This window comes from Mus caroli, unplaced genomic scaffold (assembly GCF_978045245.1).
Source record: "Mus caroli unplaced genomic scaffold, Mus_caroli_1 scaffold_5, whole genome shotgun sequence".
NCBI lineage: Eukaryota > Metazoa > Chordata > Mammalia > Rodentia > Muridae > Mus > Mus caroli.
In genome coordinates this window covers 149198351-149216399 of record NW_028227260.1, presented here as the reverse complement: position 1 = coordinate 149216399, position 18049 = coordinate 149198351, and the positions used below count along the sequence as shown (strand labels likewise).

The 18049-nt window shown below is 38.9% G+C and overlaps 1 protein-coding gene across 1 annotated transcript in view; it reads left to right on the top strand.

The window, feature by feature from the left end:
• The window catches only part of Sytl5 (synaptotagmin like 5), a 259986-nt gene that overhangs the window by 106064 nt on the left and 135873 nt on the right, over positions 1-18049 (top strand). The gene's annotated exons all lie outside the window — the stretch shown is intronic.

Here is an 18049-nt window from a genome sequence, read left to right as displayed (position 1 = left end):
GGTTAGGATGATTTTTTCTAGTTCCATTCATTTGCTTCTAAATTTCATGATGTCATTTTTTTAAAAACGGCTGACTAACACTCCATCTTGTAAATGTACCACATTTCTTTAAGCCATTCTTCTGTTGAGAAACATCTTTGTTGCTTTAAATTATGGCTATTATACATAGAGTATCAATAATCATAGTTGGTCAAGTTTCTCTGAGGAAGGACAAGGCATGCTTTGAATATATGCTCAAGCTGGTGTAGCTGGATCTTGAGGTAGATCCATTCCTATCTTCTGGAAGAACTGCCACACTGATTTCCATAGTGGTTATACAAGTTTACATTCCCACCAGCAGTGTATTCTTCAATGTATAATTTTTTTTCATCCTTTTCAAAGAATAGGTACTTGTAATTACATGAAGTTATACTTGGGTCCTTATTTTGCTTCTTGATTGCTTTGGATGTTCTTGTTCGTTGGGCCTCCATATAAATTTTGTTTTTGTTTTTTTTTCCTCTATGTCTAATAAAGTATGGTCCTGACATTTTGATTGCAGTTGCATCAACTCTATAAATTAATTTGGAAAAGATGGCCGTTTTCACCATAATAGAATGATGTTGGCTACTGGTTTGCTGTAGATTGCTTTTATCATGTTTAGGTATGGAGCTGAGACAAAGGATGGACCATCTAGAGACTGCCATACCTGGGGATCCATCCCATAATCAGCCTCCAAATGCTGACACCATTGCATACACCAGCACGATTTTTCTGAAAGGACCCGATATAGCTGTCTCTTGTGAGGCTATGCCTGGGCGTAGCAAACACAGAAGTGGATGCTCACAGTCAGCTATTGGACAGAGCACAGGGTCCCCAAAGGAGGAGCTAGAGAAAGTACTCAAGGAGCTAAAGGGGTCTGCAACCCTATAGGTGGAACAACAATATGAACTTACCAGTACCCCCTGGAGCTCATGTCTCTAGCTGCATATGTATCAGAAGGTGACCTAGTGGGCCATCAGTGAAAAGAGAGGCCCATTGGTCTTGCAAACTTTATATGCCTAAGTACAGGGAAACACCAGGGCCAAGAAGTGGGAGGGGGGAGGAAATTGGGGGGAGGGCATGAGGGACTTTTGGGATAGCATCGGAAATGTAAATGAAGAAAATACCTAACTTAAAAAAAAGGAAAAAAAAAAAAAAGAAAAGTTCAGTTTTCCTAAAATGGTCTTTTCAAATGTTCTGATGGCACCTCTCAATTAAAGGCATATCTTAGGCCTTGCTGCTTTGCTTGCAATGCTGAGAGTTGTGGGAGTACATTTTCTCCATAATGTAATAAATTGCTCGCTATTTCTTATTGCATAAGGAATTAAGCTTCATTTTAGACTCTCTACAAGTCATATCCTTCCCATATGATTTATTTTATGAGAATCACTTTTGGAAATTACATGAGAAATTGTTTTCCAGGCTACCAAGTTATTTATCATGGAAGAGCTTTATAAGTGTGCTAAGTGTCTACTGTTGTTTCATTTGCAATGGAATAAATATTCTAGTTTTTCATGAAAGACTGACATGACATTCTGGGGATTTTTTGGCTCTACAATTAAGATACCATGTGTTAATTATCTTTTGCCACAGTGCTACTGAAGTTGGACGTGGTGGCACATGCCTTTAATCCCAGCACTTGGGAGACAGAGGCAGGCAGATTTGTGAGTTCGAGGCCAGCCTGGTCCACAGAGTGAGTTCCAGGACAGCCAGGGCTATACAGAGAAACCCTGTCTCAAAAAAACAACAACAACAAAAAATTAGAATTCTTTCAACTTAATATTGTGAAGCGCTCTGCCATTAGGTTGCCAGGAAATGTTACAAAATTATTTTTCAAGCCATCGTTTAAAATCTGTTGAACTAGTCCCACATCCATACCAAATGGAAAACATGACACACCAAATGGAGACCATGTTTGTTGTTTTTCCAAGACACAGAACTCTTTCCTTCCAGCTGGCCTTAGCAGCAATCCTCCTGCAGCATCTTCCTAAGTTTAGAACATGAAAGGTGTGAGCTGTCATACCTAGCAGAAATATTCATTGAAGAAAGTGTATAAACACTTCCTGAGAGTAATTAGAATATATAGTATCTGAATTGAGACACCAGCCTTTTCCTCCCCCACCTCCAGCTTAGTAAAAGAGACTTATAACAAAGAACACAGTAATCTATTTCTCTCCAACTCCCAAGCAAGGGCTATTTTTAGGTGAAGTTCAAGATAACATTGTTTTCATCCTGTTGCTAGATGCTAACTTCTGACAAGTGTGGCCCAAAGATTGGGACTTGATTTGCCTTCTCAGCCCCCATTCATGGGATAACATCTCTACCCTGGCTGTGACATCATGGGGAGCTACTGATCATTTCTTAACTGGATCCGAGAGAGGCAAGCTAAGAAGAACAGATGTTATCCTCTCCTTTTAAGAATGTTTCAGAGCCCATGACAGGGTGTTACTCTGAGAACGCTGCACCCTTGTCCTCAGATCCAGCATGAGTTTTAGAGAATTTGTCATGGCCGAGAAACACACCATAAAGCAGAACAACTTAAATATTTTCCCAAAGGCTCATCTGCCAAAATTTATAGAAATTTAAGCCTAAAGACATTTTCAAAAACTAGTGGAAGTTACAGTAAAAGTAAATTGGAGAAAGATTAACAGATTAGTTGGAAACACAGTATAAATCTTCATTGGCTCATTGGTTAGAGGAAACCTGGAACAGAGGTAGATAGGGGAAATGCTCCTGAGACACAGCAAGTCATTAACACTGACCTAGAGAAATAACAATTTGGGCGAGCCTGCATAGATAGCATATAAATCTCTTTCTTTCCCCCAGGAAATTGTTAAACCCAGTAGGAAGGTGGACATAGAACTCAGAGGTAGAGCACTTGCTTTGCATGCACCAGGCTTAATCCCCAATCTAGAAAAAGAAAGCATTCAGCTAGTAATTGGTGGGTTTTGATCATTGAAAGAGACAAAAGGAACCCTGTGAAAACTGCTGTTTCCTCAGGGAGCCTGGTTAAACCCAAGTATCCATGGAAGGAAATCAGTAACATAATACAGGAAGCAAAGAAATGGGGAAACAATAACAAATACTTAGGAGGAGGATCAATATCCCTAGTTGCTAAACTGTCTGAGGTTTCCAGTTTCCAACCAAAATGATGAGAGATGGAAAGAAACAACCAATTTGAATGACAGAGGAAAGAACCGATGAGGTTAATGATAAGATAATTTAGATTGCTTATTTTAAAAAGACAGCATATTATATATGATTTTATCTCTAGGGAGTGTTTACACCAGGTAAGCCTGCTGAGACAGGCTTAGTTAGAGCTGTGTGGTATTTGTTTTCTGTATATGTATAAAACTGCCAAGGAATAAAAAGGAAGTGGTTGGAGTCTATGATATGTGCGGCATATGTCAGTAAAGCCTTTATAAAATCAAAGCCTTTAAGCATTTATGTATATAGTTTTCTGTGCTTCGTGATGTGCACTCACTTTGACAGGATCTTTGGTTTCAATTGTGATCATTGGATACCACTGACCATTTGGATTGATTTTGTTGATTGTGCCTGGGTTTGTTAACCTAACACCTTAGGGGGGAAAAAACCAATTAGGTTCATTTGGCTCATCTTTGCCCTGGGTCTGGAGATAGCATTAAGTGTTGACTTTTTAAATGGATACCTGAAAATCCAGTAAAGCATTGTTTTTGGATACATCTGTGAGAGTATTTGGAGAAGAGGCTCAAGTGTGAACAAGTGGAACAGGTTATGAAGATACAGTCTGAATATGTGTAGACACTACTCAATCAACTAGGGGCCAGGGAGAATAAAGATAATATTAATTTTTGGATTTTCTCATTTATGTGTGGAACTGAGGCACTGTCCTCACCCCCTCAGACATCATAAAAGGAGTTACTAGCCTTGGGACTCTGGATTTTGTGCTGGAAACTGCTCATGCATGCAAGCTCCCAGGTCTTTTGCTTCAGATTGAAATACAATATTAGTTTTCCTGGCTTGGAGGCTTTTAGAATAAGACAAATTCCCAGGGTCTCAGGGTCTCTCTTCCAACTTGTAGATGATATGTTATAGCACTTCTCAGTCTCTATAGTTACAGAAGCCAGTTTTCTCAGTAAGTCCCCTCTCATATATATGTATGTATTCATATATATGCAAGTACATGTATAATTCAATCACAAAAGGAAAGGATATCCATCCTAATGATTTCTTTGTTGATAGAGCTCTTGATTAGTGCAGCTTTCATTTTCTAGCAAACTGGCTGATGCTTCTTGACATGATAAAAATAGGAAATTGAAGAGTGAAAAACCACAAACCTCGAATAAAGACTAGGACCATCCTCCCTTTTCTATTTTATTTAACCAGATAAGTAAAAAGACAGCCCCAGATTTAAGAGGTGAGGACATATGTACTGGATATGCTACAAAACCACATGAAGACATGGGTAGAGTGGCTAAAGAGAATAAGATAACTGGTCACTTCTCTAAACAATCTGCCATTCATTCACTAGCCCAGACCCTTTTAGAACCTCTTTCTACCCCTGTAAGGATATAATAATGCCTGTTTAGATTGATATATATATATATATATATACATATATATATATATATATATATTAATTGACTCTGTCTTAGATGCCAAGAAGCTGAAAATATGTATTTGTTTAACAAATAATGAACTAATGGGTGAAATGTGAGGAGAAAGCATTTCTAAGGAGGGTATGGTGTCCTGTGCATGCTTCCCACAACCTACACAATTACAGTACATATTTTCCTTACTTTTAAATGTCAGAACCTGTATGTCTTTGTATACAGGCCTTTATTAGACCATCAGAACCCATTCTGTCCAAGAATATGACAGTTCAAAGTGATGGATAATTATCTTCCCTTGGAGTGTGTTTCTTAAAGAAGATTCCATACAGTTCTTCAGTGGTTTCAGCTCCCTTATAAATGCTTTCTTTGCTTTTTTTGCATTCTTTGTTTCCCTTTACCACTTCCTTCCTCACATAAGTTCTCGGGACCATCTCATGTGTTAAATTAAGTAATGACTTCCAAATATAATCTAGAATCTACCTCATTGTCCCTATAAAAGTTAGTTCACATGGCTACAGTAAGTTCCGAGACATGTTTCCAGTTCTTGACATAGCCGATTTCTCTTTAGAGTCTCATAGAACCTACATGGATTTACACCTGTCCAAGAAGTGGAAGATAGATTTGGCACAGAGATAGATTTGGCACAGAAGAAAAGACTGTGCTGTTGGCTATGAAGAACATGAAAATGAAGAAAGGGACCATAATACCATGATACCATGAGCTAGTGAAGGCATAGGACAGGTTGTTCTCTAGAGCTTATACAATGAGGATGCCACTGGAACACCTTGCTTTCAGTCTAGTGTAATTGACTTTGGTTTTCTGACTTACTGATATGTTATGTTCTAAATGTGTATTTGAAGTTATTGCTGTTGGGGGAGCTCATTATAGCAGCCATAGGAATCAAACATATAGCTTCTAGTACCTGGAAGTGGGTTGCTGCTCTGATGAGTATAGAAAATTGTGGCTGTACCTTTGCACTGGACTAATATATGACCACAAGTATAGAAAGCCTATGCTATCTTAGGAAATACCTAATGATCTGTAAACAGACAGAAATGTGACCATTGGAGATGTAGCTGGAGAAAGCTTAGAAGGAAGTTAGAATCATACATACCACTGGAAACTGATGAGTTGGAATTGTGTCAACTGAGAACTGGAAAATCACCTTTAGTCATTGGGGGAACTACTCTAAGGTTAGGGGCACCTCCACAACAGCACATTCCCAAGGACACCAGAGGAAAGGATAAGAGCCTTTTACACAGTAACACAATATGCTTGAAGGATAAAGTGGGCATGCAGAGATGGTAAAGACCCAGGTATCTCTAGTTTTTATTAATGCATTTATGGAGGTTGGCCTGGAAAACTTTATTCTGAGCTAGGTCTGCTTGCATAGAAAGAGAGGTCACCCCCTAAACCCCCATATCACGAAAGGACATAGTCGGTCACCAAATTCTCAGCGCAATATTTATTACCCTGGAAGAGCAAGCAGGGGTGGGGAATTAGCAGCAAGAAAAGCAAGAGAGCAAGAGAGGGTGCTTCAGGAATGGGTTTTTAAGAAGAAAGTGGACAGTTTGTGCTAGGGTGAATTGGTAAATCCTGATTGGACATGTTAGGCAAATAATGAATTTTGATCATTGGACCTTGATGTTTTCTCACAGTAGTAGGTCAGTGGCCAAATAAGGGAATACACCTTGGAGGATGGCTTTAGGAGTGTAACAGTTTTTAACAAGGGATTGGAAAAAGGGATAAATGAGCAAAACCTGTCTGCAGTGTTTGCCAAGAATTCTTGGGCCTGTGTTTGCCATGTTCAGGCCTGTGTTCTCATGCATGACCTGTTAGAGCCCCTTCACCTATAATCCTGGGTATTATGGAGGCCATTGCAGAAGGATAACAAGTTCAAGGCCTACTTGGGCAGTAGAGTGACTTTGTGATCTGTTTGGGTACCACAGTGAGTCTGTCTTGCAGTGAAGAGAGTAAAAAGATTGGGAAGTATAATTCAGTGTTTTAGCATTGGCTTAGCATGTGTGAGTACCTGGGTTTGAACTCTAGCACCATGGAAGGAAGGAAAGAAGGAAGGAGAAAAAGAAAATAAAGGCAAGCCAAAGCAAAAGAAAAGATGGAACTTAGAGAACTACATTTTAACCAGTAGCATGTGAGCCTTTGGTGTGAAAAGTGCACTTTACCGTTTCAGCCCAACCAAATTGACTATGTTCTATTACTATTGCTTTAAGCACCATCTGTGGCTGTTAATCTACTTTTGAATACTGTTATTCTAACTGCTGTCAGTTGATGTTGCTCTAACCACCTTCTGCCACTGCTTTTCTGATTCTGTTAGCCACACCCCTTCTTTTATGGTTATTTTAACTGCCTTCTATTTCTGTTAGTCTAACCACTCTCTGCTAACTGCTGGTCTAATTGGAGTCTATTACTAGTGGTTTAACTGCCTCCTAATGCTGTTGGTCTAACTGCCTCCTATTGTTAATGGAATACCAATGGAATATCAATGTTGATTTAACTTGGCATTCAGTTAAAGAATGTTCTATGTGGCCCCAAACAAAAGATGGCTGCTTCAGATGGGGTATAGTTAACCAAATTAATTACCATGAATTTACCATAGGTTTTTTTTTTTTTTTGCTTTGTTTTGTTGTTGTTGTTGTTGTTTTAAGCTTTGGGCCAGGGAAGCAAACCTAATTGTAGTATGTTGTTATTTACCCTTTAATTTTATAGTCAGTTTAAGGTGCTATATTGTTTGTTTAATTCACATATCATCAAATAAGGACAAGCAGTTTGAGGATTTCTTGCTTAAATACTAACATTTAAAAGTTTTAAGCTTCCTCTTGGAGACTGTGCTCTCTCACAGTTTCCCAACTAATATCCTAATATTTGCCCCGTGAATATCCTTACATTCTTATAAAAGCAATGTTCTTCTCTGATGACTTCTTACTTTTTAGGGGAACTATTCCTGTCTGCCTTAAAATCATTTTTTGTTCAGATTTTGGCTATTTAATGAATTCCCTTAGTAGGCTGATGGCATTCTTTTGTAATATATGTATATTAGGGGATCTTGGGACACACAAACATAGCCAATCTTCATGTTTCTTTGGTGTTTTCATGTAAAGGTGTAAATACCTGAACAGAAAGGTTCTCAGACCATTTGTCTTTTCATATAAAAAATATAACTGTACTATTATACCTGAAGGGCTTGTTTTATATGTTAAAAGTTTTGTTTTACAATAAAGTCAAGTTTCTTACTTTAACTACATGATACTGGTTTGTTTTGTATACTTGCACGAGTATATACATAGATAAATAAATAAGGAGCACATATGAGCTTATTTCATAACTATTATGATTAGAGCAACAATGAATATAGATGTGCAGATCTCTGGTCCTATGGTGCAGCGCGATCAGATGGCAGTTCTGTTTTTAGGGTTTTTTTTTTTTGAGGTGCCTCCACCCTGACCAGTATTTGCACTAGTTTACACTCCCACCAGCAATGAGCAAGACTTCTTCATTCCTCACAGTCTTCCCAAGATTGTTATATGTTTGCTTAATCATAGTCGTTCTGACTGGGGTAAGTTGGAATGCTCAAGTACTTTGAATCTGGGCATCTTTGCTGCCTAATGATGCTGAACTTTTTAAAAACATATTTTGGTCCTCTTGTGTTTCTTCTTTCAAGAATTTTCTGTATGGATCAGGAGCTTTGGGGATATTGGCATTTTCTATGTAGTCTAGATTATAAGCCCCTTGCTAAAAAAAATAACTCATAAATATCCCCTCTCATTCTATTGCATATCTTGTCACTTTGCTGATAGTTTTTTTTTTTGCTGTGCAGAGCTTTTTAAATTTCATATAATTCCACTTGTCAATTGTTGAGTCTATTTCCTGTACAACGAGAGTCCTTTTCAGAAAGTTGTTGCCTACATTTTTATCTTGAAGTATTTTACTATAACACTTTTAGTCTCTAAGCTTAAGCATTTGATCCATTCTTAATCTATGTTTGTGCATAGTGATAGCTGGGGACCCAATTTTATCCATCTATAGGGGGATGAACAGTTTTGCCAATGCTATTTATTGATTTGTTTTTTTCTCTGTTGTCTGTGTCTGCGCACAGAATAATTATAATTATAATTGATAATTAGAAATCTATAGCAGTGTGGGTTTATTTCTGTGTACTTTATTTTAGTGTATTTGTCTACATATTTGCCTTTGTGCCAGTAACGTGCTGGGCTTGTCACTATTAAGCTGTAGAATAATGTGAGATTGGATATTATAATACTTCCAACTAAGGGCAAAAATATTTAATGAGTGCAGTGGTTCTCAGCTTTCCTAATGCTTAGAGCCTTTAATGCAGTTTATCATGTTGTTGTGACCACCCCAAACCATATAATTGTGCTCAGTGCTACTTCATAACTGTAATTTTGCTAGCCTTGTGAACCATAGTATGAATATAAATGTTTTCTAATGGTCTTAGGTGACCCCGATGAAAGGGTCATTTGAGTCTCAAAGGATCATGACCTACAGATTTTCTAATCAATTAGCAAAGTAATGAATGAATTGGGTATGGAGAAAAGAACAGTATGTCAAAGCAGCTAAGTACTTCGCCCTCTCTTTACTGTAATTGTCTACTGAACAGATGCTGCTTTGAATTAGGCATGTAGCTTACTCTTAAAGTCAACCATGAAGTCTTTGATGCCTTTCTATACCAGAACTTTATTTTCCCTCAAATTTTTCTTACTTTGTCACATGAAAACACAGGCATGATATTTTCTTCCTTCCAAAGATTTTTCAAATAGAGCTGCTATTGGCAGTAGTTCACAGTGCATCAAGAATGGACAGCCCACTGTTGGAGTCAGTCCAAGAGACCAATGGACCTGAGTCATGTTTTCTTCAGCCAGTGCCACCTGTTTGTGTCTAAATGAAGGCCTAGGAAACTTAAACCTAGAAATCATGGACCTTATGCTTTGAATATCAGTTATAAACACACACAAGTCTTGGAGACTTTTTTTAACCAATAACTTTAAATCAACAAATTGTTTGGCCTCAAGATTAGATACTTTAAATTTGAATTCTCTCAGAGGGCACTTCAGACAACTTTTTCAATTGCCCACAAAAAAATGGGATGCTTTTCTTTATGGTCTGAGGTTCAGAATCTTTCAAATAATTAGGTGTGCACCCTAACTGTAACTTCTGAGTATTTAATGGCTGGCTTTTTAGCCTAGGAAAGAAAAACCAGGCAGGGGACAGATGATTCTTTTGTTGTTGCTATGGGCACTGCTCTCCTCCAAGTGTACGAATGAGACTTGTTTTCTTTAAAAGGAAAGAAAACAAGAAAGCAAATAGGGATAATGATAAGGAAGAAAGTCTTTGGAGCATCCCCCAAATTATCTTCTGTTTTTCTGCTTGCCAAAGTGTGCACCACAATGAAGTAATTCCTGACAATGTCTGTCTACTGTCCCCAAGGTGTCCCCATCAGTATGGATTTGGAATTGCTATTGGTATATTTGGCTAATTTTCTTAGTGTGCCCCTACCCAATGATGGCATAATTTAAAATATTAACTCCTAATTATATCCCATGACCTCTGCAATACAGGAGCATACCATATTCCATGGACTACAAGAATTTCTAGTTTTGGAGGGACCATTCACACTAAAAAAGTTACTTCCATCCTCCACTTAGAAAGCTGTTTTATTTTGTTTAATTCATGCCACCTAAGATTAAATTTTATCTTGTTCTCCTTTACAATCTTCATGTCTACCTGACAGTAGTTAAGGAAACATGTGACCTGCCAAGTGAATATGGAAAAATCAATGGTCCCTGGATTCCAAGTCAGCAAATAGCAAGGCTTATAGTGAAGAGCTTGGTTACTAGCATGAATTCAAGAAATAAAATCAAGAACATTCAGCCAGGTGAAGCCTCTGTAAGCCTCAGGTCCCCCATGAACTAACTGGAACACTTCACAAGAGTTGAGGCATATGGAAGTGACTGTACTTGTGTGTTTTTCTATTGCTATGATTAAAGTACTCTACTTGTGGGAGAAGGACTTTATTTGGACTACATATTAAAATTCATGTCATTGAGAAAATCCAAGGCAGGAACTGAAGCTGAAACCATGGCTGCTGGTTTGCTGCCACTAGCTTCCTTAGCTCCCCTTTTGCCTTTTATTTTTAAGATTATATCATGATCACATCATTTCCCTCTCTCTTTTTCTTACCAAACTCCCTTCCATATACCCCGCTACACCTTGCCTTCTTCAACTTTATGGCCTCCTTTTTCATTATTTGATGTTACATGCATAATATATTTAATCAATATCTCCCCATATAGTAACCCTTAATACCCATGTTATATTAATTATTGCATATTAATAATTATTGTTAATTATTAATCCACATATAATTTAGGAATATATTATATACACATAACAACAACTAATTGATATAGTCTTGGTTGGAGTATATTGGTATTGGAAATTGGCATTGGATAACCAAATGGTATACTCTTCTCCCACTCATCCTTCCTTCATTGCCTGTAGTTCTTTGTGTAGGCCTGAGGCCTTGTAATAATCTTCTCCTCCATGTTGGCATGTCTATTATTATTCTTGTTCAGTTTATGTTTAGGCAGTCGTATTGGTCAGACTTCATTGATGTAACTTCTGACATTGCTAGGAGAATCAATCTCACAGCAAACTCTCTGAGTCCTCTGGATCCTACAGACTCTCTGGCATCTCTTCCACAATGTTCTCTGAGTTTGAAGAGTTAATTTCTAGATGTATCCATTGACACTGTACTCCCCAACCTGTCACTTTGATTGGATGTAGTTTTCTGTAATGACCTCCAAAGAGATGTTTCCTTGGTGCAAGGTGATGATTACATTTGTCTGTGGGTTTAAGAACATGTATGTAGAGTCTAGTTAAAGATGATGTTGGTTTAGTAAATTGGTGGTTGTATGTTCTCTTCCAAGATCCATGATTTCATTAGCCCTGGGCACTTGGCTCTTTTGGAGTGAGTCCTAAGTACAATTGGAGAGTTGTTGGTTACCGCCAAGATATGCATGACACTACTGGATCTCTAGGATTATTTTGTCATGCTTGTTGTGGTGGTGGTTCATAAGCATCATATCTGGGTAGGACTGTTGGTAGCTTTTCCCCTTTAGGTGTGTTCCCAGTAAGATGAAAGCTAGTTCCCAGGGAGGAGTCATTAAGGTCAGTTCCAGAGCAGGGCCTTTGATTTCCCTGCCTGAAGTAAATGGCGTCTTCAGAAACAAGGACTTACTTTCCATTTCTGGGGACCAACCAAGGCCAATAGTCATAGGTGTAGGCTTGAAGAATCTCTTGGAGAACAGTAGCCAGCAATGCTAAAAGGGGCTTCTCATGTCTGCTGTTGAGTTTTTGTTAGGTGCTCTTTGCCTTTTCATTTAAACTGTACATGCATATTTATGCACAGTCTCACGTATTATAGTTTTTAATTTAAATAGTCATTTATATACTTCTTTTTGAGGTTTTCAAATAACCTGTTATTTGATATCCTCTTCCTTTCTTCTATATTTATCTTTCTTCCTCTCCTTAATAAAAGCCACCTCCTTTTCTCCATGTCCTGATCAGATCATATGTACCCTACTAGTCCCCTCTCTTTTGCTCTTCTGCCCTCTATCCTGGCAGCAGTTCTCTTTTACTAGCTTCTGCAGTTAACTCTAGGCTATGTACTCACATCTAGAAACTTGGAGCTGGTAGCTTCAGATGGAAGAGGACATAAGATGTTTATCTTCTGGGTCTGGGTTACTTCACTCAATATGATTTTTTCCTAGTTTTATCCACTTAACTGAAAAGTTCATGATTTAACTTTCCTTTACAACTGACTAGTTTTCCATAGTGTAATAGCCAACATTTTCATTATCCATTCATCTATTAAAGGTCATTTAGGTTGTTTCCGTTGCCTAGCTCCTGTGAATCGTGCAGCAATGGATATGGCTTAGCAGGTATCTGTGACAGAGACACATAGCAAGGAGTGCTAGGGCTGGGATTTCCTTTGAGCATTTTGAGAATCCTCACATCAATGTCCATAGTGGCTGCACCAGTTTGCAAGCACACTAACAGTAACTGAGGCTACTTCTCCCACAACCCTCCAGCATTTGTTGTCAGTTATTTGTCAACCTTCGCCATCCTGACTGCGGTAAGATCGACTCTCAAAGTTTTTTTTGATTTGTACTTCCCTAATTGCTAGGGATGATGAATATATTTTGAGATATTTCTTAGCCATTTGTTTCTTCTTTGGAGAATTCTCTATTCAGGTCCTGGGTCCATTTTTGAGGGACTCATTTGTTTGTTGTTATAGTAGTAGTAGTTGTTGTTTTTGTTGAAGTATTTGGTTTATGAGTTCTTTCTATAATCTGGATATTAATCCTCTGTCAGATATATAGCTAACAAAGGTTCTGTGGGCTTCCTCTTCTTCATTCAACTCATTATTTCCTTAGCTGTGCAGAAGCATGTTAGTTTTATGAAGTCCCACTCATTAATCGTTGGCCTTAATTTTGGGACAAATGAAGTCCTATTCAGAAACTCCATTCTTCTATCTGTATTATGTAGGGCACTGTACTAGTTGTTGTTGTTTTTCCTAGCAGTTTCAGAGTTTGAAGTTTCACATATAGGTCTTTTATCCATTTGGACTTAATCTTTGTGCAAAATGTTAGATATGACTGTAATTTAAGTCTTCTGCATTTTGACATCCAGTTTTCCCAGAATCATTTACTGAAGATAATGAAAAGGATTGCATTGATCCTGTAAATAGCTTTTGAAGTAAGGTGATCATTTTCACAATATTATTTCACTAATACATGAGTATGGGCTGTATTTCTATTTTCTAGTACATATCTCTCTCTTTCCTAAGAGGTTTATTGTTTTAATTGTATATATCCTTCATTTTCTTGTCTAGGTTTACTCTGAGTTATTTTATTTTATTTGAAGCTATTGTAACTGGAAGGATGTCTACACTTTTTTCTCTGTATGTTAATGGAATATTGAAAAGCTATGATTGTGCAAGTTGATTCTGTATTATGTCATGCTTCTGAATTTATCATTTCTAGAAGTTTTTGGGTAGAAATTTTGGGATTGCTAATATATAGAAGCATCATGTCATCTACAGATAAGATTAATTTGATTACTTCCTTCCCCATTTATGTGCCCTTTAATTTCCTCCTCTTGCCTTACTGGTCTACCTAGTACTTAGGTCACAATGGGAATGTGCCTAGTGGATATTCCTGTCTAATTCCTGTCTTCAATGAGCTTGCCTTCAGCCTTTTTTTTTCCATTTAGGATGATGTTGTCAATGGGTTTTATACCTTTCTCATATATGCCAGGACCAATATCTCAGGGCTTATACTTTCACAGTGGCCTGGCCTCATCAATCACCAATCAAGAAAATGCCCTACAGATTTGCCTACAGGCCAATTTAATGAAGTCAGTTCTTCAACTTGATGCTCCATCTTCCCAGATGACTCTAGCTTTTGTCTGGTTGACAAAAGTACCAGTGCAGAGGTCACAGCCAGAGAAAGTGAGATGAGGGGATGCCAGTGATTCTAGGATTGCTTTGACCAGAGAGCAAGAAAGCAAGTTGGGAAGAACTCAGGGTAACAAGCAGGACTGAGGTGGAGTATCCATGGACAGAGAGCTCAGTAGTGTCACCCAGAAGCTAGTTGTCATGAACAAGGCCACCCTCTGGGCTATTCTGGGCCTATGGAAGGGAACAGTGGCTATAGAAGAGGTACCCAGGAGGGGGACTGTAAGCCACTGACATCGAATATGATGGCTTCTTGAAGCCAGGATTGGGACAAGTAGTTAAGGACTCTCCTGAGGCAGCTGAGACTAGAGAAGCAAGATAGGAGAGAAGGCAGATGTCACCAGAGAGCCCCCAAATGATTAATGTCACAGAAGGCAGAGGAACAAGAAGGAACACGAGGGGTTTGAGGTAAAGGAAAGGGATCTGAAACTCAGGGCAGGGAGACAGTGGTACCCTAGTGGCACAAGCTCCAGGGAAGGGAAAGGGGGAACTGGAGAGGATCCTAGGCAATAGAATCCAGGAAAAGGAAAGAGGCCAGAAAAGTACCACCTAGAAAGAACAGCCCAAACCCACACAAGGAAGTAAGTTGAGGAAGTAGAGGAAACATATCATAAGGGGAACAGATTGGATAGAGAAGAAGAAAATGGCTCCAGGAGGATACTAGGGGAGGAGTGGCACTCTGTAGCACCTCAAGCTATAGAGTAGGTAAGGAGGGTATTATATTATATCTAAGTCACCCTTGTACATCTAAGTCACAGCGCCAAATATGTTATTGGAGAATCACTGAGGTCCCTTTGGATGAGGAAATCAAAGGTTAGGAGTTCCCTCCTCCAGAACACTTTTCCAAAGAGTGAAGCAAAGACTAAGGAAAGGAATAAGGTAGTTTTTAATAAAGTAGAAGTAGATGTATATACCTTTGCATTGTCAACTGGACACAATCATCAACTGGACATACAGAACCACTGACTAGGCACACAATATCACCAACTGGGCACACTCTACCACCAACTGGGCACAGAGTATCGCCAACTGGGCACATAGTATTACAGACTGCGCACGTGTAACACTGATATCTTAAATAGTCAGTCACTTTGAGATTGAATGTAACTTGCATTCTGCCAAGGACCTCATTAGTTTGGGGTGTGAAAACTGTGTTCTACATCTTCTGAAGAACTCAGGAAGGAAGAATTAGCCACATTTATTATTGTTTTGTCTAGAGACTCAGTTTCAAATGTGTTCTGTGTGCTTTCCATCCTCGTGATGGGAGTTTGAGTAATGAGTTATCTCATACCATTTGTTAGCTTTGGACTAGGGAAGCACAGATACTGTATTTGCTGTCGTTATTTTTATCCTTTAGATTTGTGGAGATTTAGGGCCCCAAGTTGTTCTTTTGGTTTACTTTTAACTGAGGAGAGACAGTCAAGGGTCACTTAATGTCTTAGTGTATGGGTGTTCTAAACTGCCGCTTTCAGAATATCTCTCATCTCTAGCTTTCTTCTTTGTCTACACCAACAGTTGGTGTCCTGTCAGTGTCTTGTCTATACTAGTAAAGGAACATTTTTAGCTGAATTGCCTCTTACATGTTTGAAAAGAAAAACAAAAAGCAGCTTGTGACTGATCAATGTGAATATTTATTTAGTTGAACAGATTTCCAAATAAACTGTGGAAATCACAGTCTCCTCCCCCACACTACTGCTTAGAGTAAAATGATAGAAAAAAATGGAAGGAAGAGCTGCTAAGGAGAAAGGAGCCAGGGTCTGGTTATATGAAAGTCTCATCCTTCTCACATTGCAAATGATAAACAGCAAGATATTTGCTCTCTGGTACCTCTCAAATTCATAGCAGATCCATAGCATCCCTCATCTTCTCCTCCCCTATGTCTACTCCCTCCCACATCCCCAGTACTTCCCTTTTCCACTCTATTTTTCTCTTACTGCTGAAGCTGAAGATGGCAACTGGCCTATTATTGTGAAGTCATACTTGCTAGGAGGCTGGGAAAGACATTAGGACTCTTAAGTCCTCATTGATCAGTGTTGCTTCTAATGAGTTCATTTCTAGATGTGGTGAACTTAATGGCAACTTTTTTTGTTGTTAATAAAGAATGGAAGGCATGCAGTTAATTTTGAATTGTGTGAATGCTATGACAAACAAACAAAAAGATTTGCTCTCAGAAGTGGTCCTTTATAGATTGAGTCAAGAATATGGTTTAACATATTTGTGCTAATGCCCTTGAGGAAATAAAAACATGGAAATGTTCAGTTACGTAATGGCTATTTTGAAGATATGATGTGTGCTTCTCAGTGCAAATAAGACTTAGAGATGGTCTCTCTCTCTCTCTCTCTCTCTCTCTCTCTCTCTCTCTCTCTCTCTCTCTCTCTCTCTCTCTCTCTCTCTCCACCTCCCTCCCTCCCTCTCTTTATTTTTTTTCTCATAGAATACATCCCCACTGCAACCTCCATTCCCTCCACTCCTCTTGAACCCCTACCCACCTCCCCTCTATCAGATCCACTGCTCTTCTATTCTCCTTTCAAAAACAGCAGCCCTTCAAGGGATATCAACTAAACATAGCATAAAAAGATGCAATAAGACTAGGCTCAAACTTTCATATCAAGGCTGGATGAGGCAACCCAGTATGGGGAAAGGTTCTCTGGAGCAGGTAAAAAAGTAGGAAATACCCCAATCCCCATTGTTATGAGTCCCACAAAAACAGCCACAGTATATATGTGAGGACCCAGCACAGACTCATGCAGGTTCCGTAACTGCTATTTTAGTCTCTGTAAGCCTCTTTGATCTCTGCTTACTTGGTTCTGTGGACCTTGTTCTCCTGGTATCCTCAACCCCTCTGGCTCCAACAATCCGTTCTCTCCCTCTTCTTTGGAGCCTTTCTGGAGTTATGCTTGATGTTTGGCTATAGTACTCTACACTTGCTCCCATCAGATGCTGGAGGAAGCTTCTCTGAGGATGAGTGGACAAGGCACCAATCTACAAATATAACAATATCATTATGGATTTTTTCATTGATTTTTTTTTTGGCAGTTTTGTTTGGTTCTACCCTTCATCTCTGAGTCAAACAGCTTTTGGTTTCTGGATATCCAAGTGGTGTCTGGTGTGAACGTCCTCTTGTGGAATGGGCCTCAAGGTAGTCATTGGTTGGCTACTCTTAAGCCATTATTGCCCCAGTATATCTTTCAGGCAGGACAGATTGTGTGTTAAAGGTTTTGTGACTGTGTTGGTGTTCCAATCCCACTCCTGGATGCCTTATCTGGTTTGTTATGGGAGATGGCTGGTTCGGGCTCCATATCCATCATTACTAGAAGTCCTCACTAGGGTCATTCTCATATAAGTTTCAAGAAGTTTCTGCTGCTCTAGGTTTCCACATTGATCCTCAAGCCTACCCTCAAGTTCCAGTAGTCTCTCCCTGTACTCTCTCCCTCCATTGCTTCCTCCCCAAACTGATCTCTCCTGTTCCTTCACTACCCACCTCCAGTATACCCACATAATCTATTCTATCACCCCTTCCCAGGGAGATCCAGGAGTTACCCCTAGAGCTCTCCTTGTTACTTAAGCCTCTCTGGGTCTGTGGACTGAAGCATGACTATCCTTTACAATTAAGGAGCCATGAAAAAAAATTGAATGTTTGATTAAATGAGTTATATAGATCTATAAGCTTTGGAAAATGCTATATCAGCAGAAATAATGTCAGATTAGATCGAAGGTGACAGAAGATGAAATGACAAAAGTCTGTGGGATTCTTAAACTTTGTGAAGAACAACAGTATATAAGATTACTCACTCGTAACCTTGTGTTACCACCACTCAAAGGATACATGATTCAAAGAAACTATTGGAGAGTCCAGAGGGAAGAGATCTGGCTATAGATA